Source organism: Bombina bombina, chromosome 4 (assembly GCF_027579735.1).
Source record: "Bombina bombina isolate aBomBom1 chromosome 4, aBomBom1.pri, whole genome shotgun sequence".
Lineage (NCBI taxonomy): Eukaryota > Metazoa > Chordata > Amphibia > Anura > Bombinatoridae > Bombina > Bombina bombina.
In genome coordinates, this window is record NC_069502.1 from 227,529,064 (window position 1) to 227,556,158 (window position 27,095).

The 27,095-nt window shown below is 42.8% G+C and overlaps 1 protein-coding gene across 5 annotated transcripts in view; it reads left to right on the forward strand.

Moving 5' to 3' along the window:
- The window catches only part of PAK2 (p21 (RAC1) activated kinase 2), a 505,361-nt gene that overhangs the window by 48,516 nt on the left and 429,750 nt on the right, over positions 1-27,095 (forward strand). The window lies entirely within an intron of this gene.

Sequence of the window (27,095 nt, forward strand, 5' to 3'; positions counted from 1 at the left end):
GCGACTCCACACAAACCCCTTTCCACCTATTAGCCCCATGCTTACATAACATATACAGGGTTTAAGTGTGCCGCCCCCCTCAAATCTTCCGCCCTAGGCACGTGCCTTGTTTAGCTAGGCCATAATACGCCCCTGCATCTGTAGTACTGCATGGAAGGAAATAGTGCTGCCATCAAAGTGCTCTTGCTAATGGATAACATTCTTGCAAAACTGCTGCCATGTAGTGCTCCAGAAATGGGCCGGCTCCTAAGCATAGATCCCTGCTTTAAAGGGACATAAAACTAAACGATTTTTTTTTTTATGATTTCAGATATAGCATGCAAGTTTAAACAACTTTCCAATTACTTCCATTATCAAATGCTCTTTGTTTTTTTTATCCTTTGTTGAAAAGCAGGTATGTAAGCCCAGGAGTATGCACGAGTTTGCAACACTATTATACATTAGCAAGAGAACTAGATGGCAGTACTTTTTACTATCATGTAGTGCTTCATGCATGTGCACGCTAACTACCTAGTTATCTCTTTAACAAAGAATAACACGAGAACGCAAATTTTTATATTAGAATTCAATTTTAAAAATTCTTCAAATTTACTTCTATCTGAATAAGAGAATTTTTTTGGGTTTCATGACCCTTTAACAAAAAATAAGAGAACAAAGAAAAATTGATAATAGAAGTAAAATAGAAAGTTGTTTAAAATCACATGCTCTATCTGAATCATGGAAGAATATTTTGGGGTTTCTAATTCCTTTTAAGCAGTAAATGCATGCTAGACATGACGTATCCAAATCAAAGATTAGCCTTAGAATAATATGTAGATATGTTTTTATTATAGTATTGTTTCAATATTGACGATATAAGTGTAAAGTTTTAGTTTCTGTAGAGTACTCCTAGATTCTATAAAATAATGGGTGCTGCGTTTTTTAAAACTAGTTCTCTATTGTATGTACTAGGTAATAAAGTAGAGTTTGTATAAAGAAGGCTGTCTGGAAAACCACTCAACATTGTTTGGATAGTCTATTTTTTTTGCTATTGTTTAAGATCTGTCACTAATTGAAGCACTATGGTGAGATAATTCAGTTTATATGAATTTTTTTTTTTTTTTAGTTCAATTATAGACAGGTAACAAAATAAAGAAAATAAAATGCAGTTTAATATCCCTTTCAAGCTATGCAGAAGATTTTTATTTTTATTCTCATTTTATTTTTTTGTTATTTTAGCCATTTAATTTCCCTGTATGAACACAGTTTTTTATTTGTATGGAAGAATGCACTTGGCTTCCTTAAAGTGAAAGTCAACCCTAGCGTTCCACAAATGCTAGGATTGACTATTGAAACAAAGGGGACTTTCATTCATAAGGTATAAAATGCTTCATGCAAAAAGCACCTACCTTTATTTGTTTCAAGCGATTGCCGATCTGAGCTGCTACACACAGCACATTGCTGCTTTACCGCATGGCTATTGGCTATAGAGGTGAAAACGTCACCTCTCTAGCAAAACAGCGTTCTGTCATGGGCTTCCTAAGCAGCTCAGATCGGCGATCGCTTGAAAGAAATAAAGGAGCTTTCTGCATGAAGTATGTTATACTTCATGAATGAAAGTCACCTTTGTTTCAATAGTCAATCCTAGCATTTGTAAAACGCTAGGGTTGACTTTCACTTTAAGTATAAATAAATTTAGGAGGCGATATATTAGTCGACTAGTCTATATTGTGCGGTTAGTTCACAAAGTAATCAAACTTTTATATTGTGGTTAAAAAGATCCATTATTTAATGTCTTAATATTTTTTGTTTTTTTTTGTTTCAAATGCTTTATTGAAAAACGTATAACCAATACAGACATGAAAATATGCAAAATGGTTACATATGCGTCAGTTTTTTTGTTTTTCTGTAAGTACAAGGGAACAACAGAGGAAATATAACTGACAGGAGGAGAGAAAAATAATTTTTTCATGAATAAGATACCCTTTATGGGTCAACAGCGGTGTGCGTAGCTATTGGTTTATTCTAATCTAGTAAAAGAAAGTGTCTAAGTGTTTAACTGTATAAGGCGTAGTCTGATTGCATGGTTCCTGCAGGTAAGAAAGAGAGGAGTTGTTAGGCTGTGGAAAGTCGGTTAGGGCTGAAAGGTCTATTGATTACAGGCAATGGAATGTAATGGTAGGTGTATGGAGAAAAGGTATTGTTGGGTTCCTTATTTTGTGTGTGGGGGTTGTGTTTGGTTGAGGTATTCTTCCCATAGGAAGCAAATGGAAAGGTAGTCGTCTGCCTGTTTATTGCGGTTGTAGTGGTGTTTTTCTAGTTTGAGTGACTGTGAGGTCGCTTCTTTCCAAACTGAAATTGATGGGAGGCTATAGTTTTTTCAGTTTTTTGGTATCAAACGTTTTGCTGAGTTTGTCATAATAGTTAGTAATTCCAGTCTTAGTTTACTTTTTATTTGAGTGAATTTGTTAGAGGAAGAACCAGATGTTTAGTTCGAGATTTGTTGATAAAATTTTTTCAAATTCTACTTTGTTTCCCAGTATGCCTGGGCGATGGGGCATGTCCACCATGTGTGTGTTGGGGTGCCTATGTCGTTGCAGCCCCTCCAACAGTTCGGTGAGAGCTTGGGGAGAATGGCGTGTAGTCGGTATGGGGTATAATACCATCTGTACAGAAGTTTGACGTTCATCTCCATTGTATAAATGGAGGATGAAGATTTCGTCATATAGGAAACAATCTTCAGACAGTCTTTGTGGGTTTGAGTGGAGCCGATCTCTTTTTCCCATTTTTGTATGTAAGAGTGGAGGGAGAGGTGGTACGTTTGCATGAGTAGTTGATGTGTGAATGAAAGAAAGCCTCTGCTCAATGTTTCGTTAATGCAGCTTCTTTCGAAGCTGGTTAAAGGGCGTGTGAGTTGGACTCTCTTGGGATGTTTAGTAATGAAGTCTGAGAGTTGTCGGTGCTGGAACCAGTTTGTGTAGTCCCTAGGGTTGATATGATTTCAGATAGAGTCTTGGGTTTCCCGTTTATGAGTATTGTGTGGCAAGGGAAACACCTGGATATATGGGGGGTTTGAATTGCTTGTGGGAGAAGTTTGACAGGGAGGTCGGGGTTGTCGTAGAGGGGAGTTAGTGGAGAGGGTATTGTTGATACGTGATTATGGCGTTTAATGTGCAAGTCCCACATCTTGAAAGTCTCTTTCGTTATAGTTGGAAGGCGTATTGGTAGGTTTCGTTTGTTGGGTGATAGACAGCATTTGCTGCTCAGGTGAGTGGTGGAGGATAGTGAGTGCTCAATGAGTACCCACTCTTTGTGTGCCGAGTGTCTACTCCAGTGGATAATTCGGGAGTAGAAGGAGGCTAGCCTGTATTGCATTGTTTGGGATCCCGAGGCCGCCTAGCTCTTTGGGGCGGTATAGTGTGGCGGTGGCTATCCGAGGTCTCTTATGTTGCCAGATATTGGAGATAATAGATTTTTAGAGTTTATGAATTAAGGGATTTGGGGTGGGTATTGGTAGGGTTTGGAAGAGGTATAGTAATTTGGGAAGGAGGGTCATTTTCACTGAATTAATCCTGCCCAACCAAGAGATTGGCTTGTTACTCCAAGATCTAAGTAAAGCATTTGTTGTGTTAAAAATGGCTTTAAAATTTAAGTCGAGTATGACCTGTAAGTGTGGGGATATGTGGACACCTAGGTATTTGATGGATTGGCGTTGGAGGCGAAAGTGGGCTAATGACTGTATTGCGTCTAGGTCGGCCGAGTGTAGCCCTACGGGCAGTAATTCTGATTTGGTAATGTTGATCTTGAAGTTAGAGAAGGCGCCGTAAGTGTGAAGGGTTTGCATCAGGGATGGGAGTGACAGTTCAGGTTGTGTGATGGTAAGAAAGAGATAGTCGGCGTACAGAGTGACTTTGTATTCTTGTTGTGCTATTTTAAATCCATGTATGGCCTCATTGTGCCTGATGTAAGAGGCGAGGACTTCCATGGCAAGGACAAACAGAATAGGGGAAAGAGTGTATCATTTTCCCTATGAACAATTGTTCGAAGCCAAATTGTTTTAGTGTCTTCTGTAAAAAAAAAAAAAAAAAAAAAAAAAAGCCAATCCAGCCTATAAAAGGCTTTCTCCGCATCCATAGAAATGAATGCAGAGGCTATGCTATTAGTGGTAGTGTATTCCATTAGAAGAAGGATTTTGGTGGTGTTGTCTTTGGTTTCTCTAAGGGGGGTGAACCCAGCTTGGTTAATGTGTACGATTGATGGCAGTATTTTGGCGTATAACTTGATATCTGTGTTTAAAAGGGATATTGGGCGGAAATTGGCAGGTGTGGTGGGGGGTTTGCCTGGTTTCGGGAGTACTGCAACTTATGCTTCTAGCATTGATTGAGGGAAAGGGTTAATTTCTGATACCTCGTTAAAGAGCTGAGTGAGATGGGGTAGGAGTAGGGAGGAGAAAGTGTGATAATAATTCCCTGTAAAGCCGTCTGGGCCGGGGCTCTTACCGTTGTCAAGTGATTTAATAGCCACAAGCATTTCAGACTGGGAAATGGGGTTGTTAAGATATCGAGTTTGCTCAGGTGTTATTTTGGGTAGCTGTGCTTGTACCAGGTAAGAGAGTAGGTTCGGGGGGGGTCTGCCTGGTGTGGAATTTTTGTTAATGTTGTAGAGTGTTGAATAATAGTCGTGGAAAGATTGTAAGATGTCTGCAGTGGTGGTGAGGGTAGCGGGTGGGTGGGGGCGTTTAATTTTGTTTATGTATGCTTTTAGTCTCTTTTTTTTTTTTTTTTTTTTTTCTTTAGGGCCCGGGCTAGGAGCTTGCCTGATCTATTGCTCTCATGGAAGAACATGCTGTTGGTTTTTGTCCTAAGTGCCTGGTATTCGATTTGAAGAAAGTTATCTAGAGCTTGTCTGGCATCTTGTAGGCTAGCTGTTATTAGTGGATCAGTTGGGGACAATTTATGGGCTAAATCTAGGCGGGCGAACGTGTCTGAGAGGTCTTTAAATAATTGTCTTTGCCATCTCTGGTATTGAGCTTTAATTAATTCCCCTCTGATCACGCACTTATGCGCTTCCCAGATTGTGTATTTATTAGCTACCGAGAGCGTATTTAAGTGGAAGTAGTCCTGTATGGTGGAGTTTAACTTTGTTATTGTAGTTGGGACGTTTAGTAAGTTATTGTCTAGTTTCCATATGTATGGTGTCACGGGTGCATCTGTCCAGGAGATTTTAAGTTTTACTGCGGAATGGTCGGACCATGATGTAGGGGAGATATCGCATCTTTTGACCAAGGTTAGGGACGCTTGGTTGGAGAAGATATAATCTAAGCGACTATACGTCTTGTTGGGATGTGAAAAGAAAGTATAGTGTCTGGGTGGATGAAGTGCCAGGTGTCTTGTAGGTTAAGGTTTCGTAGTCCTACCCAAAGCGTGTTCGTGATTTTTTTGGAGATTGTAACACTGGGGTTGGAGCTCTTTCATGGGTTGTAATGGTACATTGAAGTCGCCAGCGAAAAAAGTGGGACCCTTTGCGATATCGACTATTTTATTAAGTGTATATTTGAAAAAGGGGGTTTGATTGGTGTTTAGGGCATACATATTTATTAATGTGACTGGTCTGCCAAAAAGCAGCCCCACTAAGGCGAGAAACCTGCCGTCTTTCGCTGTGTGTAACAGGGTGAAGGGGAGCGATTTGTGAAGTAAAATGTTGACCCCACCACTCTTGGAAGTATTAGAACTGTGGTAATGTGTGGTGTAAATCTTGCCAAAGTACTTGGGTTCCCTATTGCGTCTGAAGTGGGTCTCTTGTAGAAACAAGATATCAGCCTGTCTTTTGGAGAGATCAAGTAAAGCTTTTGATCTTTTGTGTGGAGAATTCAGTCCCTTCGCGTTTTGTGTAAAGAGTTAGTGTTCTTGTCTGGTCAATGGTGTCTTTGGACGTCATGGTTTAGTGGTGGTTGGTGTTTTGACAAGATTAAGCAGTATAGTAGATGTGGGCCTATTGTAATGTCTTAATATTTTATGGCCAGGCCATACCCAAACTATGCACAAGCCAGATCTCAGTAATAAATATTATACAGCATAAAGTTGACTTGATTTAGCTATTTGATTTAGCTATTGGCTGTTAAATGTGAAATGCCTCCAGAATTGCATAACATTTTAGGTTTAAAATTTTAGTAGATTAAATTAATTTATATGGTACTGTCAGTGTTAATTGTCCTTTTTTATTTGTTTTATGATTATCTGTTTATGCACAAGTGCACGTAGAACTTTCAGTTTGGTTTTTCAAGCATGAGCATAAAACCTTGTTATAAAGGAACTTTAAACTTGTATATATCTGCAATTAATCAGCAACATTTTACATATCAATTAATATATTACCCATTCAGAACCAAAATTCATGAAGATTTGCACTGTATGCAGTAGCATTGTGCAATTTTTAATTTTTTTTTTTTAATTCATTCAAGTTATTTAGATAAATTAACACACATGAATAACCTTTTAAAATAGATTAATTTTGCTTCTGCTTGTAGGGATCTAGATGGCAAAACTACAATATTTATGGTTAAAGTGAAGGTAAACTTTGATGAATGAAAGCCCGTTTTTAAAAAAATACTATTAAAAACAGGGGCACTTCATTCATCAAAGTTTACAAATCAGCCGTTTTAATTAAAAACTTACCTTTTTTTCTTTTCACAGCTACAGCAGCTTCCCCCTCCTGGAAATCCTCTCTCCACACGTCGGCAATGACTAATCCGGCTTCTTCCAATCAGCATGGCCTCAGGCAATACCCACTGTGGGGGGGAAAGCCGTGATTGGAGGAAGCCGGATTAGTCATTGCTGACGTGTGGAGAGAGGATTTCCAGGAGGGGGAAGCTGCTGTAGCTGTGAAAAGAAAAAAAGGTAAGTTTTTAATTAAAACGGCTGCTTTGTAAACTTTGAATGAAAGTGCCCCTGTTTTTAACAATATTTTTAAAAAACAGGCTTTTATTCACCAAAGTTTACCTTCACTTTAAACTATATCTGCATTGTTTTATAGCTAAATAAACAAAGCACAAATATCTAAAAAAAATATATAAAATACCTTTCTAATACGCAAGCACATACACACAAGTGTGTGCGGAGTTAATTTGCTCTGGTTTCTGTATGAACTAACCACTGGTACAGGGGAAGTAAGCAGTGTTAACCAAGCAGGCATGGCCGTGTGATTTTAAGCTACTTGGTTACCTTTGTTGCTATTCACTTTTCTTCACATAACTACAGTTTATTAGCTCAGATCCAGACTGTAGTTAGGGAGTGAGGGAAAACTCCTAGTTGGAAGTTCTAAAAATTTTAAAGGGACAGTATACACCAATTTTCATATAACTGCATGTAATAGACACTACTATAAATAATATATACAGATACTGATATAAAAATCCAGTATAAAACCGTTTAAAAACTTAATTAGAAGCTCCCAGTTTAGCACTGTTAAAAAGGTTAGTGGAACACCCACTTTAAAGGGACAGTCAAGTCCAAAAAAAACTTTGTTTCAAATAGGGCATGTAATTTTAAACAACTTTCCAATTTACTTTTATCACCAATTTTGCTTTGTTCTCTTGGTATTCTTAGTTGAAAGTTAAACCTATGAGGTTCATATGCTAATTTCTTAGATCTTGAAGGCCGCCTCTAATCTAAATGCATTTTGATAGTTTTTCACCATTAGGGGGCATTAGTCCACGTTTCATATAGATAACATTGAGCTCATGCATTTGCGTGAATTTACCATGGAGACAGCTCTGATTGGCTAAACTGCAAGTCTGTGAAAAGAACTGAAATAAGCGGGCAGTCTGCTGAGGCTTAGATGCAAGGTGATAACAGAGGTAAAACGTGTATAATTATAACTGTGTTGGTTATGCAAAACTGGGGAATTGGTAATTAAGGGATTATCTATCTTTTAAAACAACAAAAAATCTTGTGTTGACTGTCCCTTTAAGTGGTAAATAACAGACACTCCCCCTCCCCCTTCCTCTGCATATGAAAAAAACCCTTTGCACAAACAGGAGCAAGCTGGAGAAGTTATACATCAGTATTTTGCTAAAACTTTGTGGCTTGGTTAGGAGTCTGAAAATCAGAGCAATGTTATTTTAAAATAAGCAAAACTATACATTTAAAAAAACAAACAAAAAAAACTGTATGGATCATCTACAAAACATTTATGCAAAGAACAATCAAGTGTATAATATCCCTTTTAATTACTATTTATTTATTTTTGTCTCAGTACTTCACAATTCTTCCTAAGAAATCATATCAATTCCTTTCCAAACCCACCGTGGGATTCATTATGAGTCCAATCACAGTGGGCTACCCAGTTAGGGCCTTTACAAGCCACGCCTATGCATTAGGAGTAAGTTCCGGAGGCACGCAGTAGTATGCAATGTTTTATTGTTGCAATCACAATAGAAGCTGCGATGGAAGTGTAGTATGCAGTGTTAATGTGATTCTTCAGTTCCCTTATTACACATGTGACTGGAAGCACGCTTTCCTTCAAAATTAATAGATGCATATATTGTGTGATGATTGGCTGCTTAATTTTTGCCATGTACAGATTTACTTTTAGGTGTGGTTTTCAAGTCAGAAATAATCAGTGTTAAGGGGGGGGGGGGGTGATTTTTAATTTTTGTTTTTTATTTGTAAGCTTCATTTTAGATTAAAGGGACTTTAAACACTAAATACATGCTAGATAGAATGATGCATTCAAAGAAAAGATTAGTCCATGACTAACATGTAGATGTATTTTTTAAAGTTTCATTAGTTGTTTAAAAAGTGACAAAATAAGTGTAAAGTTTTATTGTCTATAAAACACTGGGAGCTGCCATGTTGTAACTTGTTACCTTCTCTGCTGTGGCCAATTAGAGACAGTTATAAATAGTTCACTAGAGTGTGTAGCCAATGGTTGTGCTGGATTTAACAGTGTTCTGCACTTACATTTCTAACAGGAACTGAAAAGCTCACAATTTCAGAATGGAATTACAGGCAAAGAGGACAAAATAAATAAAGTATATAGTTGTTTTATTATATACAATTTATCATTTTATATTACCATCTCAAAGTGTTTAATGTCCCTTTAAGTGTCTTTATTTAAAAGGGACTAGTGGCAAGACCCTTCTCTAACCCATCCTGGAGGAAGGACAAAATCCTGGATACCTTCACCTTGTTCCAAGGATATCCATGCTTCTCACACCAGGACAAGTAAGTCCTCCACACCTTATGATAGATGCGACGAGTGACCGGCTTCCTGGCCTGAATAGATCAATCACACCCTCAGAAAATCCTCTCTTCGCCAAGACTAGGCGTCCAATCTCCACGCAGTCCGCCTCAGAATCGAGATTTTGGTGATGAAAGGGATCCTGTTGAAAGGGATCCTGTTCCAGCAGATCCCTGCGACAGGGTAACCTCCATGGCGGAGAGGATGACATCCCTACCAGATCTGCAAACCACGTCCTCCGCAGCCACGACGGAGCAATCGGCATAGCCGAGGCTTGCTCCTGTTTGATACGGGCCACTACACAAGGTAGAAGTGGTAACGGAGGAAAACTGTAAACTAGATTAAACCCCCAAGGCACCGTTAAGGCATCTATCAGCTCGGCTTGGGGATCCCTTGACCTCGACCCGTATCTGGGTAGCTTGCAATTGAGTCTGGACGCCATGAGATGAGATCTTTTTCCGGCGTTCCCCATCTCAGACAAATCTTCGCAAACACCTCGGGGTGGAGAGACCAATCCCCCGGATGAAAGGATTGTCTGCTGAGAGTCCGCTTCCCAGTTGTCCACACCTGGAATGTGGATCGCTGAGAGAGAGCAGTTGTGGGACTCCGCCCACTCCAAAATTCGAGACACCTCCCTCATGGCTAGGGAGCTTCCCGTACCCCCTTATGGTTGATGTAAGCCACCGAGGTAATGTTGTCGGTCTGGAATCTGATGAAGTTGAACGACCCCAGAGGAGGCCACGCCTTCAGAGCATTGTAGATCGCTCGAAGTTCTATTTCTTGGGAGGAGAGACCTCCTCCTCCCCATCCTGACAGACTCGTGTCCATGGTCACAATCTCCCAGGGCGGTCTTAGGAAGGATGTCCCCAGAGACAGTTGTTCCGGACAGACCCACCAAGAGAGGGAGCTCCGTTTCCGAATGTCCATTGATATCTGTTTTGATCTGAATGGTCGCCGTTCCACTGCCTCAACATGCACAACAGAAGAGGTCTGAGATGGAAACTGGCGAATGGGATACCATGAGCCCGATAAACTCCATACATTGGGCCATCAAGGGCCTTGAGGAGGACTGAAGGGCAAGACAGGGTTGGCGCAATCTTCCTGCGTCGCTGATCTGTGAGAGAAATCTTCATGTATCTCAAGTCTATTATCGTGCCCAGGAACTCTACCCTGTTGCTGGGAACCAGATAACGCTTTCCTGAGTTGATCTTCCAACCGTGAGATTGGAGCAGAAGAAGAAGAACCCTTGAGTGATCCTCTGCAAGACTGAACGACGGTGCCTGGACTAGGATCTCTTCCAGATAGGGTGCCACAACAATGCCTCTGGATCTGGCAGCTGCAAGTAGCACCCCCAGAACCTTCGTGAAGACTCTCGGGGCTGTCACCAGACCAAAAGGAAGGGCCACAAACTGGAAGTGTTGATCCAGAAACGCAAAATCTCAGGAATTTGAACTGGTCCCTGTGAATTGGAACGTGAAGGTAAGCGTCCAAGTCTATTGTCATGAACTGCCCCTCTTGAACTAGGGGCAGAATAGAGCTGATTGTTTCCATTTTTGAACAATGAAACAGCCAGAAACTTGTTTTAAACACTTTAGATCCAGAATCGTTTGGAACGTGGCCTCTTTCTTTGGAACTACAAAAAAGATTTGAATAGTACCCTAGACCCCTTTCTGCTTGGGGTACTGGTACGATAACTCACACATTCTAGAAAGGCTCTCTTTTCCGGTCTTGAAGACAGGTTTGACGGGAGGAATCTGCCCCTGGGCGGATGGGACCTGAACCATATCTTGGTATCATCCTGCCACCAGCTTCGGAGGAAAAGCGACAAACTGCCCCTACTTGGTCTGGAGACTGGTCGGGGGCTGCCCCATCATGCCGATTTTGTCTCAGCGGGCTTCTTTTTCTGCTTGGACTTGTTCCAAGACTGAGCAGGCTTCCAAGTTTCCTTGGACTGATCTGCTTTTGTGGCAGGCTGCTGGCGTTGTGCCTTGTCCGCACGAAAGGGACGGAAAGTAGATCCTTTAGGCTTAGCCTTCTTATCTTGCGGTAGGAAAGCTTCCTTGCCTTGTGTAACCGTGGCAATGATTGAATCCAATACTGGACCGAACAGAATCTTTCCTTGAAAAGGCAGGGACAACAGCTCCGACTTAAAGGTCATGTCCACAGACCAAGACTTCAGCCACAGAGCCCTGCAAGCTAAAACCGAAAAATCCTGAAACCTTTGCGTTAAGGCGAATAATTTTGCATATTGGCATTGCTAATGAAAGAATTGGCGACTTTCAACGCCTTAATCTTCTCCTGTATTTCGTCGATGAATGTCTCTGCTTCGACCATATCACACAGGGACTCACACCAATATGTCGCATCTCCGGCAACCACGGCTACAGCCGCTGCCGGTTTAAAAACAAACCCTGTGTGCTGAAACATTTTCCTTAACATGTTTTCCAACTTCTTATCCATGGGCTCTTTGTACGACGAACTATCCTCAAGATGAATAGTTGTCCGCTTCGCGAGCATGGAGATAGCACCATCCACCTTAGGGACAGTCCCCCACAGCTCAAGCTGAGAGTTCGGAATGGGGAACAGCTTCTAAAAGGAAAAAACTAATCACTCCCATTCATTCTTAAAAATATTAGCCATCTTAACAGGAACCGGAAGGTCTGAGGCACCACCCTGTCCTTGTATACCTTTTCAAGCTTAGGAATCGAAGGTTCCTCCGGATGCTTAGGTTCCGGAACCTCCAGAGTAGCAAGCACCTGCTCCAGCAAAAAGCGTAAATTCTCTATCCTAAACCTAAAATCAGGCTCTTCCACAGCCGGAGGTTTAGATTACACAGACTCTGACACAGAATGAGCCTCCTCCGAAGAGTCGGAGTGGGCCTCGTCATCGTATAATGCCTCTGGTATTTCCATAGGCGTAGACAACCCCTGGGCCGGGCCGCCATGATACGCCCTACGCTTGCGTTTATTAGAACTTGGTAAGGCATGTATCACTTTCGATACCACCATTTGCAGTTGAACCGCAAAATATGACGGCCAACAAATCTCTCCCGAAGGAGTAACGGTTGGACCCTGGGACGCTGCATGTGTAATCGGAGATGAAAGCAGGGAACGTACCTCACGGGACGGGGAACCCTCAGAGGTGGACAGCTCAGTCGTACTAGACATCAGTTTACTCTTCGATGTCGCAACTTTATCAAGGCATGTGGAACATAGTTGAGCAGGCTGATCTACAATAATCTCCTTACAATAAACACAGGAATCCGACTTTGACGCGTTAGAGGGTTCTCCCTCTTTAACAGAGTCCTCCATATCTTGCGCCTTTATTATGGACTAGAATAGTTTAATAAACGGGCACCTTTATACCTCCAATGGCCGGGACGCTCACCACCACCTATGACCCAGACTACAGAAACCACTTCGTCTCCTGCGCCGCTGATCAACAGAGGAAATGGAGACAGCCACACCCGGTCACATGTGATGCCTCGCAGGACCGCCCCTGCACTAAGGATAAACACGCCAAAATCGGCCGCGCAAATACTCCCGGAAGACAACCTGAAATTCCACATATTGCCAGAGCCTCATTTTGCACATAACGCAGCAATAACACAATATCATGTATAAACCCCCCCCCCCCCCGTTCAATAATCCCCTTACCAGGAATATTAACCCTTTGATTCTATAAAGCAAAAAAGGCACCACACTGTGACCCTGTCTTCTGTGTTATCATTATGTAGTAAAAAATTAAACTATCTTACCAGAATCTATGCCGTGGAACAGGAACACGGCCCTTCAAGTGTAACAGGTAGTAGCATCGCTCCCGACATGGACTTGAGTGAAGAAAGCAGGCAGCGAAACTCGTCAACACTGATTGCTTGTGGAGCTGTTAATGAGTCGGGATGGTTTCGCAGAAAGACTCTCCCTGCATCTTCAGACTCTAACTTTCACCCAGGCTCTCACTGAGAGGCTGACAGGACTACTTAAAACTACAGTCCCAGTTTAAAGAGTACTACCCTCCATAAGAGACTACTCAGAATCTTCCAGCACTTCTCTGCCATCCTCCTGTGATGAAAGGCAAAGAATGACTGGGGGATGAGGGGAGTGGGGGGGGAGCTATTTAAACCTTTGGCTGGGAGTGTCTTTGCTTCCTCCTGGTGGCCAGGTTCTTATTTCCTACAAGTAATGAAGCCGTGGACTCTCCTCCTCTTTAGATTGAAAGAAGAGGTCATCCTACCTTAAAGTTCATGTGTTTATTATTTATATAATGTGTGTCTCATGTCACTGCTGTTTGATTCATAATGGCAGAGCCACAGCTGATTTATTATGCTGTACAGAGCCACCACTTTACACTGTGTGCACAATTATTAGGCGAGTTGTATTTTTGTGGATTAATTTCATTATTGAACTACTACAGTGCTTGGTCAATCCAAAATCTTAAACCTCAAACCTGAAAATGTAAGAAAGTAAAAGTGAGGTTTTGGCTTTCTCAGAAGAATATCTGTGTGCACAATTATTAGACAACTTTAGTGTGCAGAATTATTATGCAACTAAATGAAAAACAAACATTTTCCCATCTCACTTGTTTATTTTCATCTGTTAAAGTGAGAATAATAAAAACGGCTCAAAATTTACAATAAACATTTCTGACATTTCGAAAAAAAAATCTTGTGACCAATATAGCCAACCCTTCTTTTCAATAAGTTATAAGCCTTCCATCCATGGAGTCTGTCAGTTTCTTGAACTGTTAAGATAAACTTTTGTGCAGCAGCCACTACAGCCTCCCAGACTCTGTTCAGAGAGGTGTACTGTTTTCCTTCACTGTAAATCTCCTGTTTAAGAAGGGCCCATAAGTTCTCAATAGGGTTTAGGTCAGGTGAGGAAGCGGGTCATGTCATTATTCATCTTTAAGGCCTTTACTGGACTAGCCACGCAGTGGAGGAGTACTTAGTTGTATGCGATGGAGCATTATCCTGCATAAGACTCATGATCTTCCTTGAAAGATGCAGACTTTTTCCTGTACCACTACTTCAAAAAAGTGTCTTCTGAAAACTGGCAGTAGGTTTGGGAGTGATTTTGAGTCCATCTTCAACCCTGAAAAGGTCCAGCTAGCTCATCTTTAATAATACCAGCCCATACCAATACCGCACCTCTACCTTGCATCTGAGTCGAAGTGGAGCTCTGTGCCAGTTGCTGATCAGCCACGGGCCCATCCATCTGGTCCGTCAAGTGTCACTCTCATCAGTCCATAAAACATTTGAAAAATCTGTCTTCAGATATTTCTTGGCCCTGTCTTGACGTTTCAACTTCTGTGTCTTGTTCAGTGGTCGTCAGGTTTCAGATTTCCTTACCTGGCCATGTCCTCTCACACCTTGTACTTCTGGGCACTGCAGGGTAAGTTAAAGTTCTGGAATATGACAGCACTGGAGGTTAATGGGTTCCTGGTAGCTTCATGTTTGATTCTTCTAAAATCTTTGGTAGTTTGCTAGTTTTGACTTTTCAGAGTCGGTTAAATCTTTTTTTGACCCATTTTGCCTGAGGGGAAAAAAGCTGTCTAAAAATTATGCACACTTGATATAGGGTGTTGATCTCCTAAGCCACACCCTCGCTCATTATACAAATACACATCATCTGGTTGCTTAAATCTAATAAGCATTTCAAGTTTTACAGTTTAGAGTTGGGACAATATGCATAAAATGAGGATTTGGTCAAAATACTCACTTGCCTATTAATTGTGCACACAGTGTAGTACATTTCTTTCAGCTTTATAGCTATTAATAAATGAGGATAACAGTCAAGAATTTGATGTGATAGCAGAAATCTATTTTCTTTATCATTATTATAGAAAAAAAAAAAAATACATTTTATTAAGAAGCAGTAATGACAGGGTACATAATTGTGTTGCGGGGGAGGTGGAAAAATGTGTCTTCGTCTGTGTAGCGAAAATTCTAGCTCCAGCCCATGTGAACATTGATTGTAAATCTCTATTTTGAGATCCTGCTTGGATCTATTTGGATTTTCTATGATTTCCTAATTTGTAAGATTTTCATTATGTCCATGGTCTTTCTGCACACATTTAAACTTTCTGATTTAATAGAGTGCACAATTTTAAACGCCATTCACGCATGCTGTCCAATCTTGAGTTCACCAGATGTCTTCAGCTGGCTCCCAGCAGTGCATGGCTTCTTCTGAACCTATACTTCAACAAAGGATAGAAAGATAATTAAGTCATTTTGATAATAGAAGTACATCGGAAAGTGGTTTTAAATTTCTATTTGAATGATGGGATTTTATTTATTATCCCTTTTTTAAAGGGATATGAAACCCAAAAGTTTTCCTTTTTTGATTTAGACAGATAATTCCATTTTAAAACAGTTTCCAATTTTCTTCAATTATCAAATGTTCATCATTCCCATGATATTCTGTGTTGGAGAGTACTTAGGTAGGTGTCTGGAGCTCTTTGTGGCATGCAATAGTGATGCCATCTAGTGCTCTTACAAATGGATAACATTTTTGAAAATCAGCTGCCATATAGTGCTCCCAAAACGTGCACGCTGTTGAGCTTACCTCCCTGCTTTTTAACAAAAGATACAGAGAATGAAGAAAATGTGATAATAGAGTAAATTAGAAATGTTGTTTTTTAAAATTGCATACTCTGACTCATGAAAGAACAATGTGGGATTTTATGTCCATTCAAGCCCCTCTGTTACTACAGAATTTGCATCTACTGTTCTGAATAATTCTTCCGCTTGTGAATTTTTGTTAGGCCTTTCCTGAAACAAACTCTTGCCTTTTTTTCATAGATATTTTCCAGGAGTACACGATACAGGTCCTAATCTTTTATCCCTTTTATACGTAGATGCCTTATTTTGGTATTGTTTTAACACCGCAAAGGATATTGAAGGAACCTTAAATTGTGGGGGCTTGTAAAAAGAAAAAAAAAGAAAATAGTTTGCATACTTTATTTTAGACAAATTGATTCAATGATTTAATAGAAACTTTGTCAAGGTTTCATTGCATTTGTGCATAGTCTTCTTTTTTTTTTTTTTTTTTTTTTTTTAGGCAAAGGAAGTGAATTTAAATTGTTTTGCCTTTCATTGCAAATGCAAAATCTTAAAATCCCACTAGAGGTGTCCTTTCTTAATTTCTTTGTTAAATTTCAGTAAAGGCGTTACTTTACTTTCATTTTCCTGTAGTGAGGCTGTGTGTTTCAAAACTGTTTGAAAGTGTTTTAAATTCTTTTAAATTTATTTGAATTGATTTTGACTTAGACAGTCTAGTCAAAATTAAACTTTCAGGATTTAGATAGGTCATGCAATTTTAAACAACTTTCCAATTACTTTTATCAAATTTTCTTTGTTCTCCTAGTATTCTTTGTTGAAAGTTAAACCTAGGTAGGCACTCATATGCTAATTTCTAAGCCCTTGAAGGCTGCCTCTTATGTCAGCTTTTTGAGTTTTTCATTTAGACAATGCTAGTTCATGTGTGCCATATATTTATTATTGTGCCCACTCCTGTGGAGTTATTCATGAGTCAGCACTGATTAAAATGCAAGTCTGTCCAAAGAACTGAAATAAGGGCGCATTCTGCAGAGGGCTTATACTAGATAATCACAGAGATAAGTGTATTAAATGAACAGTCCAAACCTTAGATTAAGCTGCAAATATCCTCCTGTACCTTTCAATATCATGCAGTAGTAACAGTAAAAAGTTATTTTAAAATTAATTTTGTTTCTGGTCACTTTGAAATGGCTGCCAAGCTCTGCCCACTGATATCACGATCTGGGCTGCAACTATGCACTCTGCTTCAACAGACTGTCAATGCTTTTCAGCAAATTAGTGTTTTTGTATTAGTGAAGCCTTTAATGCTCGCCCATATCGTAATGTCGTCAGTGGACAGAGGTTGACAGTCATTTCAAAGTGACCTAAAAACTATTTCCCATCTAAAGGGGAGGAGTAGTCAACGGCTTCATTCATTACTGTTGGTTATTAAGAACCTGGCCACCATGAGGTGGCAAAGACACCCCCAGCCAAAGGCTCAAATACCTCCCCCACTTCCCCTCATTCCCCAGTCCTTCTTTGCATTTTGTCACAGGATGACGGCAGAGAAGTGCAGAAGATCAAAATAGTCTCTTATGAAGGTAGGTACTCTTCGCATTGGACTGGAGAGTTTTTTAAGTAGTCCTGTTAGCCTCTCAGTGAGAGCCTGGGTGAAAGTTTGAGTCCGGAGATGCAGGAGAGTCTTTTTTTGCGAAACCATCCCATCTCATATTAACAGCTCCACAAGCAATAGGCGTTGAGTGTAAAAGCAGGCAGCGAAACTCTTCAAGTCCATGTCAGAAGCGAGGCTACTAACCTGTCACACTTGAAGGGCCGTGTTCCTGTTCCACGGCGTAGATTCTGGTAAGATCGTTTCTTTTTTTATTACATATTGATAACTCAGAAGACAGGGTCACAGTGTGACACCTGTTATCTTTAAAGACTCAAGGGTTAATATTCCTGGAAAGGGGGATTATTGAAACAGGGGGGTTTATACATGATATTGTTTGTATCATTGCTGTGTAATGTGTGGAACTTTCAGGTGGCTTACAGGAGTATGTGTGGGCCTTTTTGGAGCGTCTTCTCCATAGCCAGGGACGGTCCTGCCAGGCATTTCAAGTGACCAGGTGTGACTATCTCTTTGTTGATCAGCGGTACAGGAGACGCAACTGTTTCTGCAGTCCGGGTCATAGGAGCGTGGTGAGTGCCCCGGCCATTAGATGTTATAAAGGTGCCTATTTATTAAGTTAATCTGGTCCGTAATAACAGCGCAAGCTATGGAGGACTCTGACGCGTTAGATGGTTCTCCCTCTTTAACAAGGTCTCATTCCTGTGTTTATTGTGAGGAGGTTCTGGTAGAACAGCCTGCTCAACTATGTTCCACATGCGTTAATAAAGTTACGACAGCTAAAAGTAACTGATGTCTAGTACTACTGAGCCGTCCACCTCTGAGGGTTTCCACGTCCTGTCAGGTGCGGTTCCCTGAATTCATCTCCAATTGCACATGCAGCACCCCAGGGTCCAACCAATTACTCCTACTGGAGAGATTCATTGGCCATCAGATTTTGCGGATCAACTGCAAACGGCGGGTATCAAAAGTGATCCATGCCTTAACATGTTCTGCTAAGCGCAATCGTAGGGCGTATCATGGCAAGCCCGGCCCAGGCGTTGTCAACGTCTATGGAAATATCAAAGGCGTTATACGATGACAAGGCCCACTCCAACTCTTCGGCTGCGGGCATAGCCTGACTTTAGGTTTAGGATAGAGAATTTGCACTTTTTGCTGAAGCAAGTGCTTGCTACTCTGCAGGTTCCGGAACCGAAGCTTTCAGAGGAACCTTTGATTCCTATGCTTAAGGTATGAGGGACAGGGTGGTGCTTCTGGCCTTCCCGGTTCCTGTTAAGATGGCTATTATTAAGTTAGAATGAATGGGAGCGATTAGGTAATTCCTTTTCCCCTTCTTCCTTTAAGAAACTTTTTCCCCGTTCCGGACTGTCAGCTTGAGCTGTGGGGTACTGTCCCTAAGGTGGATGGTGCTATCTCCACGCTCGCGAAGCGGACAACTATTCCCATCGAGGATAGTTCGTTGTTTAAAGAGCCCATGGATAAAAAGTTGGGAAAACATGTTAAGGAAGATGTTTCAACACACAGGATTTGTTTGCAGCGGCCGTAGCCGTGGTTGCCGGAGCTGCAACATATTGGTGTGAATCCTGTGTGAAATGGTCAAGCGGGGGGAGACTTCCATTGACGAGATACAGGATAAGATTAAGGAGCTGAATGGTCGCCAATTCTTTCATCTGTGATGCCAATATGCAAATTATTCGCCTGAACGTCTATGGTGTCAGGTTTTTTCCATTTTAGCTTGCAGGGTCTCTGTGGCTAAAGTCTTTGGTCTGCGGACATGACCTCTAAATCGAGGCTGTTGTCCCTGCCTTTTCAAGGGGAAAGATTCTGTTTCTCTCCAGGATTGGATTCGATCATATCCACGGTTACGGGAGGCAAGGGAGATTTGCTACTTCAGGATAAGAAGGCTAAGCCTAAATGATCTACTTTTCGTCACTTTCGTGCGGACAGGGCCCAACCACCAGCAGCCCGCCACAAAAGCGGATCAGTCCAAGGGAACTTGGAAGCCAGCTCATTCTTGGAACAAGTCTAAGGCAGAACAAGAAACCCGCCGAGACAAAATCGGCATGAGGGGGCAGCAACCGACCGGTCTCTGGACCAATTAGGGTGCAGATTATCTCTCTTCTCAGAAGCCTGGTTACAGGGACGTTCAGGGACCCTTGGGTCTGCAGGTTGTCAGCCCAGGGTTACAGGATAGGGTTCATGATCCCAGGGGCAGATTCCTCCTGTCAAACCTGTCTTCAAGACCAGAAAAGAGAGAAGCTTTTCTAGAGTGTGTGAGGGATCTCTCCTCCTTGGCGTTATTGTACCAGTAACCCAAACAGAAAGGGGTCTAGGATACTATTCAAATCTTTTTCTGGATCCAAAGAAGGGAGGGCACGTTCCCGCCCGATTCTGGACCTAAAGAGTTAAACAAGTTTCTTAGTGTTCCATCGTTCAAAATGGAAACTATCAAATCTATTCTGCCCCTAGTTCAAGAGGGGGACAGTTCTTGACGACAATAGACTTAAAGGGACGCTTACCTTCATATGCCAATTCACAGGGGACCCCCTTCAAGTTCCTAAGATTTGCGTTTCTGGACCAACAACTTCCAGTTTGTGGGCCCTCCCACTTTGGTCTGGCAAAGAGCCCAGAGAAATCTTCACGAAGGTTCTGGGGCACTGCGTTCTGGGGGCACTGCTTGCAGTGGCCAGAGGGCATTGCTGTGGAGCCCTATATGGATGACATCCTAGTTCAGGCGCAGTCGCTCAGTCTCTCAGAGGATCATTTTGAGGGCTCTTCCCAGGCAAGTAGGGTGGAATTCCTGAGCACGATAGACTGTCCATGAAAATATTTCTTGCAGGACAATCGACGCAGGAAGATTGCGTCCTTCTGTCTTGCCCTTCAGTCCTCCTCAAGCCCCTCGGTGGCTCAGTGTATGGAGGTGATCGGACTCATGGTTTCCAGCATAGTCATTCCATTCGCCAGGTTCCATCTCAGACCTCTTCAATTGTGCATGTTGAGACAGTGGAACGGCGATCATTCAGATCTATCACTGCAGATATCCATGATGCTTGGACTCTGATCTCCCTCTCTTGGTGGATCCGTCCGGAGGCAACTGTCAATGGGGACATGATTTTGAGACCGTCCTGGGAGATTGGGACCACGGACGGTGAGTATGGCAAGATGGGGAGCTGTTTGGGGTTCCAGGATGGCCCAAGGAAAATGGACCCGGGAGGAGTCTCTCCTTCGATAAATATTCTGGAACTCCGAGCAATCTACAATGCTCTGAAGGCATGGCCGCCGCCCTCTGGGGTCGTTCAGCTTCATCAGATTCCAGACCGACAACATTACCGTGGTGGCTTGCATCAACCATCAGGGAGGTACGTGGAGCTCCCTAGCCATGAGGGAGGTGTCTCGGATCTTGTAGTGGGTGGAGTCCCACAGCTGCTCCACTCTCAGCAATTCACATTCCAGGTGGGGACAACTGGGGAAGGCAGATTTTCTCAGCAGCAACCATTCCATCCGGGGGAATGGTCTCTTCCACCCCCAAAGTGTTTGCGAGAGATTTGTCTCAGGGTGGGGATCGCCAGAGAGAGATCTCATGGCGTCCAGACTCAATTGCAAGCTACCCTGATACGGGTCGAGGTCCTGGGATCCCCAGGCAGAACTGATAGATGCCTTGGCAGTGCTTGGGGGTTCAGCCTAGCTTTCATTTTTTCCGCCATTACCACTTCTACCTCGTGTTAGTGGGCATGGATCAAACAGGAGTGAGCTTCGGCCCACTCTGATTTCTCCATCGTGGCCGCGAGAACCTGGTTTGCGGATATGGTGGGGATGTCATCCTCTCCGCCGTGGAGCTTACCCCTGTCACAGGGATCTGCTTGAACAGGGTCTTTTCAACATCAAAATCTTAATTCTCTGAGGCTGTCTGCGGGGAGATTGAATGCCTAGTCTTGGCCAAGAGAGGCTTTTCTGAAAGTGTGATTGATACGCCAATTCAGGCAAAGAAGCACAGTCACTCGTCGCATCTACCATAAGGTGTGGAAGACTAGCTTGTCCTTGTGTGAGAAGCATGGATATCCTTGGCATAAGGTGAGGGTATCCAGGATTCTGGTCCTTTCTCCAAGACGGTTTGAGAAGGGTCTTTCCCGCCAGTTCCTTAAAGGGACAGATTTCGGCATTATCAGTCTTGTTGCATAGGAGGACTCGCTGAGCTCTAGAATCAGGCCTGTCTTTAGGATAGTCTGCTCCTCCCTGGAGCTTTTAAACGTGGTCCTTAAGGTATTGCAGAGGTTCCGTTTGAGCCTATGCACTCCATTGACATTAAGTTTCTGTCCTGGAAGGTTCTTTTCCTGTTGGCCATTGCATCGGGCACGCAGAGTATCTGAACTGGCTGCCTTGCAATGTGAGCATCATTACCTGTTTTTTCATGTGGGATTAAAGGCTGTGCTTTGCACTGGTTTGGGGTTTCTTCCAAGGTGGTGTCTAACCATAACATTAATCAGGAAATAGTTGTTCCTCCTTTATGTCCTAACCCTTCTTCTTCTAAGGAGGAGGTTACTTCATAACCTGGATGTGGTTTGTGCCTTAAAGTTCTATCTTCAGGCTACAAAGGATTTCAGACAGTCTACATCTCTTTGTTGGTGTATTCAGGGAAGTGCAAGGGGCAGAAAGCCTCTTCTTCTACTTTGTTTTTTTGTTGAGGAGCTTGATTCGCTTGGCCTATGCGACAGTGGGACATGAGCCTCCTCAGCAGATCACGGCTCATTCAACTAGAGCTGTGGCTTCGTCTTGGGCCTTCAAGGAATGAGGCCTCTATGGAGCAAATTTGTGTAAGGAGGCTACCTGGTCTTCCTTACACACTTTTACAAAGTTTTAACGTTTTTTGCTTCTGCGGAAGTTGTTTTGTATAAAGATTTTGCAGGCTGTGGTGCCCCTCAGATTAGGGTCCACCTTTTACCCTCCGGTTTCATTCAGTGTCTTCTAGAGCTTGGGTATATGTTCCCAACAGTAATGAATGAAGCCGTGGACTCTCCTCCCCTTTATCAGGTAAGGCATAATTTAGGTTTCCATCTAATTTCATTTCCATCGAGGGGAGGAGAGTCCACGGCTCCTGCCCGTATCTCTGATGGGCGGATCTAAATTTATTCATCTTCTGGCACCATTTATACCCTGATGTTTCTCCTACTGTTCCTTGTTCCCTCTGCAGAATGACGGAAGTGGGGGAGGTATTTGAGCCTTGGGCTGGGGTACTACTGTTAAAATTATACAGAAAATTTGAAGCTTTTTCAACCTGTTTTGCAGTTTGTGTATGCCTTTTTTTTCTCTTAAAGGCACAGTAACGGTTTTTGCAAAAAGGTGTGTTTTTCATTAAATAAAGTGTTTTTCCAAGCTTGCTTGTCTCATTACTAGCCTGTTAAACATGTCTGACACTGAGGAAAACTCATTGCTCAATTTGTTTAGAAGCCATTGTGGAACCCCCTCTTAGAATGTGTCCCACTTGTACTGATATGTCTATAAATTGCAAACGGCATATTTTGAATTATAAGAGTTTGGCATTGGATGATCTCAGACAGAAGGAAATGGTTCTCCCCAAGTGTCACAACCATAACGCCCGCACAAGCGACTCCAATTGCGTCAAATTCTTTCACCTGGCAAGATATGCCTCAGTTATTGAATACTACCCTCACAGAGGTTTTATCTAAACTGCTAGGGTTGCAAGGGAAGCGCAGAAGCTCTGGGTTAAGAACACATGCTGAGGCTTCTGACGCTGTTAGTAGCCGTATCCGATATTCCCTCACAATTGTTTCTGAGGTAGGGATGAGGGATTTGCTAACTGAGGGAGAGATTTCTGATTCAGGAAGGCTATTCCCCTCAGACGGATCAGATATGACCGGCATTTAAATTTTAAGCTAGAACACCTCGCGTTTATTGCTCAGGGAGGTTTTATCGTCTCTGGATGATTGTAGTTCCAGAGAAATTGTGTAACATGGACAAATATTTAGAGGTTCCTGTTTACACTGATGTTTTTCCAGTCGCCTAAGAGGATTTCGGACATTGTTACTAAGGAGTGGGATAGACCAGGTATTCCGTTCGCTCCCCCTCCTGTTTTTAAGAAAATGTTTCCCATATCTGACACCATGAGGGACTCATGGGCAGACGGTCCCTAAGGTGGAGGGAGCTATTTCTACTCTGGCTAAGCGCACAACTATACCTATTGAAGACAGTTGTGCTTTCATTGATTCCTATGGATAAAAAATTAGAGGGTCTCCTAAAGAAAATTTTTGTTCATCAAGGTTTTCTTCTTCAACCTATAGCGTGCATTGTTCCTGTAACCACTGCAGCTGCCTTCTGGTTTGAGGCTCTTCAGGTGGAGACACCCACTAGATGAGTATCCTGGACAGAATTAAGGCTCTTAAGCTAGCTAATTCTTTTATTACAGACCGCCGCTTTTCATCTCGCTAAGTTAGCGGCAAATAATTCAGGTTTTGCCATTTTAAGCGCATAGAGCGTTACGGCTTAAGTCCTGGTCAGATCTGATGTGACATCTAAATCTAAGCTTTTGACCATCCCTTTCAAAGGTAAGACCCCTATTCGGGCCTTGCACTGAAAGAGATCATTTCGGACATCACTGGGGGGAAGGGTCATGCCCTCCCTCAAGATAGTTGAATAAGACAAGGACCAAACAAAATAATTTTCGTTCCTTTCGAAACTTCAAGGGTGGTCCCGGTTCTCGCTTCCCCTGCTGCAAAGCAAGGAGGGGAAACTTGCTCAATCCAAACCAACCTGGAGACCTAACAGGCTTGGATACAAGGGTTAAAACAGGCCAAAAAGGCCTGCTGCTGCCACTAAGACAGCATGAAGTGGTAGCCCCCCTGATCCGGGACCGTATCTAGTAGGGGGCAGACTCTCTCTCTTTGCTCAGGGCCTGTGGCAAGAGACGTTCAGGTACTCCTGGGCCGTAGTTAATTGGAAACCCAGGCGTATCTTCTAGATTTCAAGGATTCTCCTCCAAGGGGGAGATTCCATCTTTCTCAATTGTTTGTAAACCAGACAAAAAAGAGGCGTTCTTACGCTGTGTAGAAGACTTTTTTACCATGGGAGTGATCTGGCCCAGTTCCGAAAGCAGAACAGGGGCAAAGGTTTTCTACTCCAATCTGTTTGTGGTTCCCAAAAAAGAGGGAACCTTCAGACCAATTCTAGATCTCAAGACCCCTAAACCAATTCCTAAGAGTTCCATCCTTCAGATCCTTCAAGATGGAGACTATTTTACCAATGATCCAGGAGGGTCATTATATGACCACACGTGGATTTAAAGATTGCGTATCTACACATTCCTATCCACAAAAGATCATCACCAGTTCCTCAGGTTTGCCTTTCTGGACAGGCATTACCAGTTCGTGGCTCTTCCCTTCGGGTTGGCCACGGCGCCAAGAATCTTCACAAAGGTGCCAGGGTCCCTGCTGGCGGTCCTAAGGCCGCGGGGCGTTTGCAGTGGCGCCTTATCTAGACGACATCCTAATTCAAGCGTCGACTTTCCAACTTGCCAAGTCTCACACGGACTTAATGTTGGCCTTTCTAAGATCTCATGGGTGGAAAGGTGAACGTGAAAGAGTTCTCTTATTCCTCTCACAAGAATTCCATTCCTGGGAACTCTGATAGATTCGGTGGACATGAAGATATTTCTGACGGGAGGTCAGGAAATCATAGATTTTAACCACCTGCCGAGCTCTTCATTCCATTCCTCGGCCGTCAGTGGCTCAGTGTATGGAGGTAATCGGACTTATGGTAGCAGCAATGGACATAGTTCAGTTTGCTCGCTTGCATCTCAGACCACTGCAACTATGCATGCTCAATCAGTGGAATGGGGATTATGCGGATTTATCTCCTCAGATAAATCTGGATCAAGAGACCAGAGACTCTCTTCTTTGGTGGTTGTCACAGGATCACCTGGTCCAGGGGAATGTGTTTCCGCAGGCCAGCGTGGGCTATTGTGACGGACGCCAGCCTACTGGGCTGGGGTGCAGTCTGGAATTCCCTGAAAGCACAGGGTTTGTGGACTCAGGAGAAGGCCCTCCTACCGATCAATATTCTGGAATTAGAGCGATATTCAATGCTCTTCAGGCGGTGGCCTCAGCTGGCTTCGGCCGGATTCATCAGGTTTCAGTCGACACATCATGACTGTAGCTTATATCAATCATCAGGGGGGAACAAGGAGTTCCTTGGCGATGATAGAAGTTTCCAGGATAATCCGATGGGCAGAGACTCACTCTTGCCCTCTATCAGCGATCTATATCCCAGGGTTAGAGAACTGGGAGGCAGATTTTCTAAGTCGTCAGACTTTTCATCCGGGGGAGTGGGGAGCTTCATCCGGAGGTGTTTTGCTCCACTGGTTCAGCTATGGGGCACGCCAGAATTGGATCTGATGGCGTCTCGTCAGAACGCCAAACTTCCTTTGCTACGGATCCAGGTCCAGGGATCCTCAGGCAGTACTGATAGATGCTCTAGCAGTACCCTGGTCGTTCAACCAGGCTTATGTGTTTCCACCATTTCCTCTCTCTCCTCGTCTGATTGCCAGAATCAAACCGGAGAGGAGCTTCGGTGATTTTGATAGCACCTGCGTGACCACGCAGGACTTGGTATGCAGACCTGGTGGACATGTCATCTCTACCACCATGGACTCTGCCACTGCGACGGGACCTTTCTAATTCAAGGTCCATTCAAGCATCCAAATCTACTTTCTCTGCAACTGACTGCTTGGAGATTGAACGCTTGATTTATCAAAGCAGGGTTTCTCTGAGTCGGTCATAGATACCTTGATTCAGGCTCGAAAGCCTGTCACCCAGGAAAATCTATCATAAGATATGGCATAATATCTTTTTTGGTGCAAATCCAAAGGCTACTCATGGAGTAAGATCAGGATTCCTAGGATTTTGTCCTTTCTCCAAGAAGGATTGGAAAAAGGGATTGTCCGCTAGTTCCCTAAAGGGACAGATATCTGCTTTGTCTATCCTATTGCACAAGCGTCTGGCTGATGTCCCAGACGTTCGGGCTTTTTGTCAGGCTTTAGTTAGAATCAAGCGTGTGGTTTAAACCCTGTTGCTCCGCCATGGAGTCTAAATTTAGTTCTTAATGTTCTTCAGGGGGGTTCCGTTTGAACCATGCATTCCATAGATATTAAGCTTCTATCTTGGAAAGTTCTGTTTCTAGTTGCTATCTCTTCAGCTTGAAGAGTTTCTGCATTACAATGCGACTCGCCTTATCTTGTTTTCCATGCTGATAAGGTGGTTTTGCGTACTAAACCTGGGTCCTCCCTAAGGTTGTTTCTAACAGGAATATCAATTGTTGTTCCTTCTCTGTGTCCTAATCCTTCTTCTAAGAAGGAACGTCTGTTGCACAACTTGGACGAGGTTCGTGCCTTGAAGTTTTATTTGCAGGCAACCAAAGATTTTCGCCAATCATCTTCTTTGTTTGTTGTCGTATGCTGAAAAGCGTAGAGGTCAAAAGACTACAGCTACCTCTCTTTTTCCTTTTGGCTGAAAAGAATCATCCATTTGGCTTATGAGACTGCTGGACAGCAGCCTCCTGAAAGAATTACAGCTCACATCCACTAGAGCGGTGGCTTTCCACATGGGCTTTTAAACATGATGCTTCTGTTGAACAGATTTGTAAGGCTAGCGACTTGGTCTTTCGCTTCTTACCTTTTCCAAATTTTCATACTTTTTGCTTCTTCTG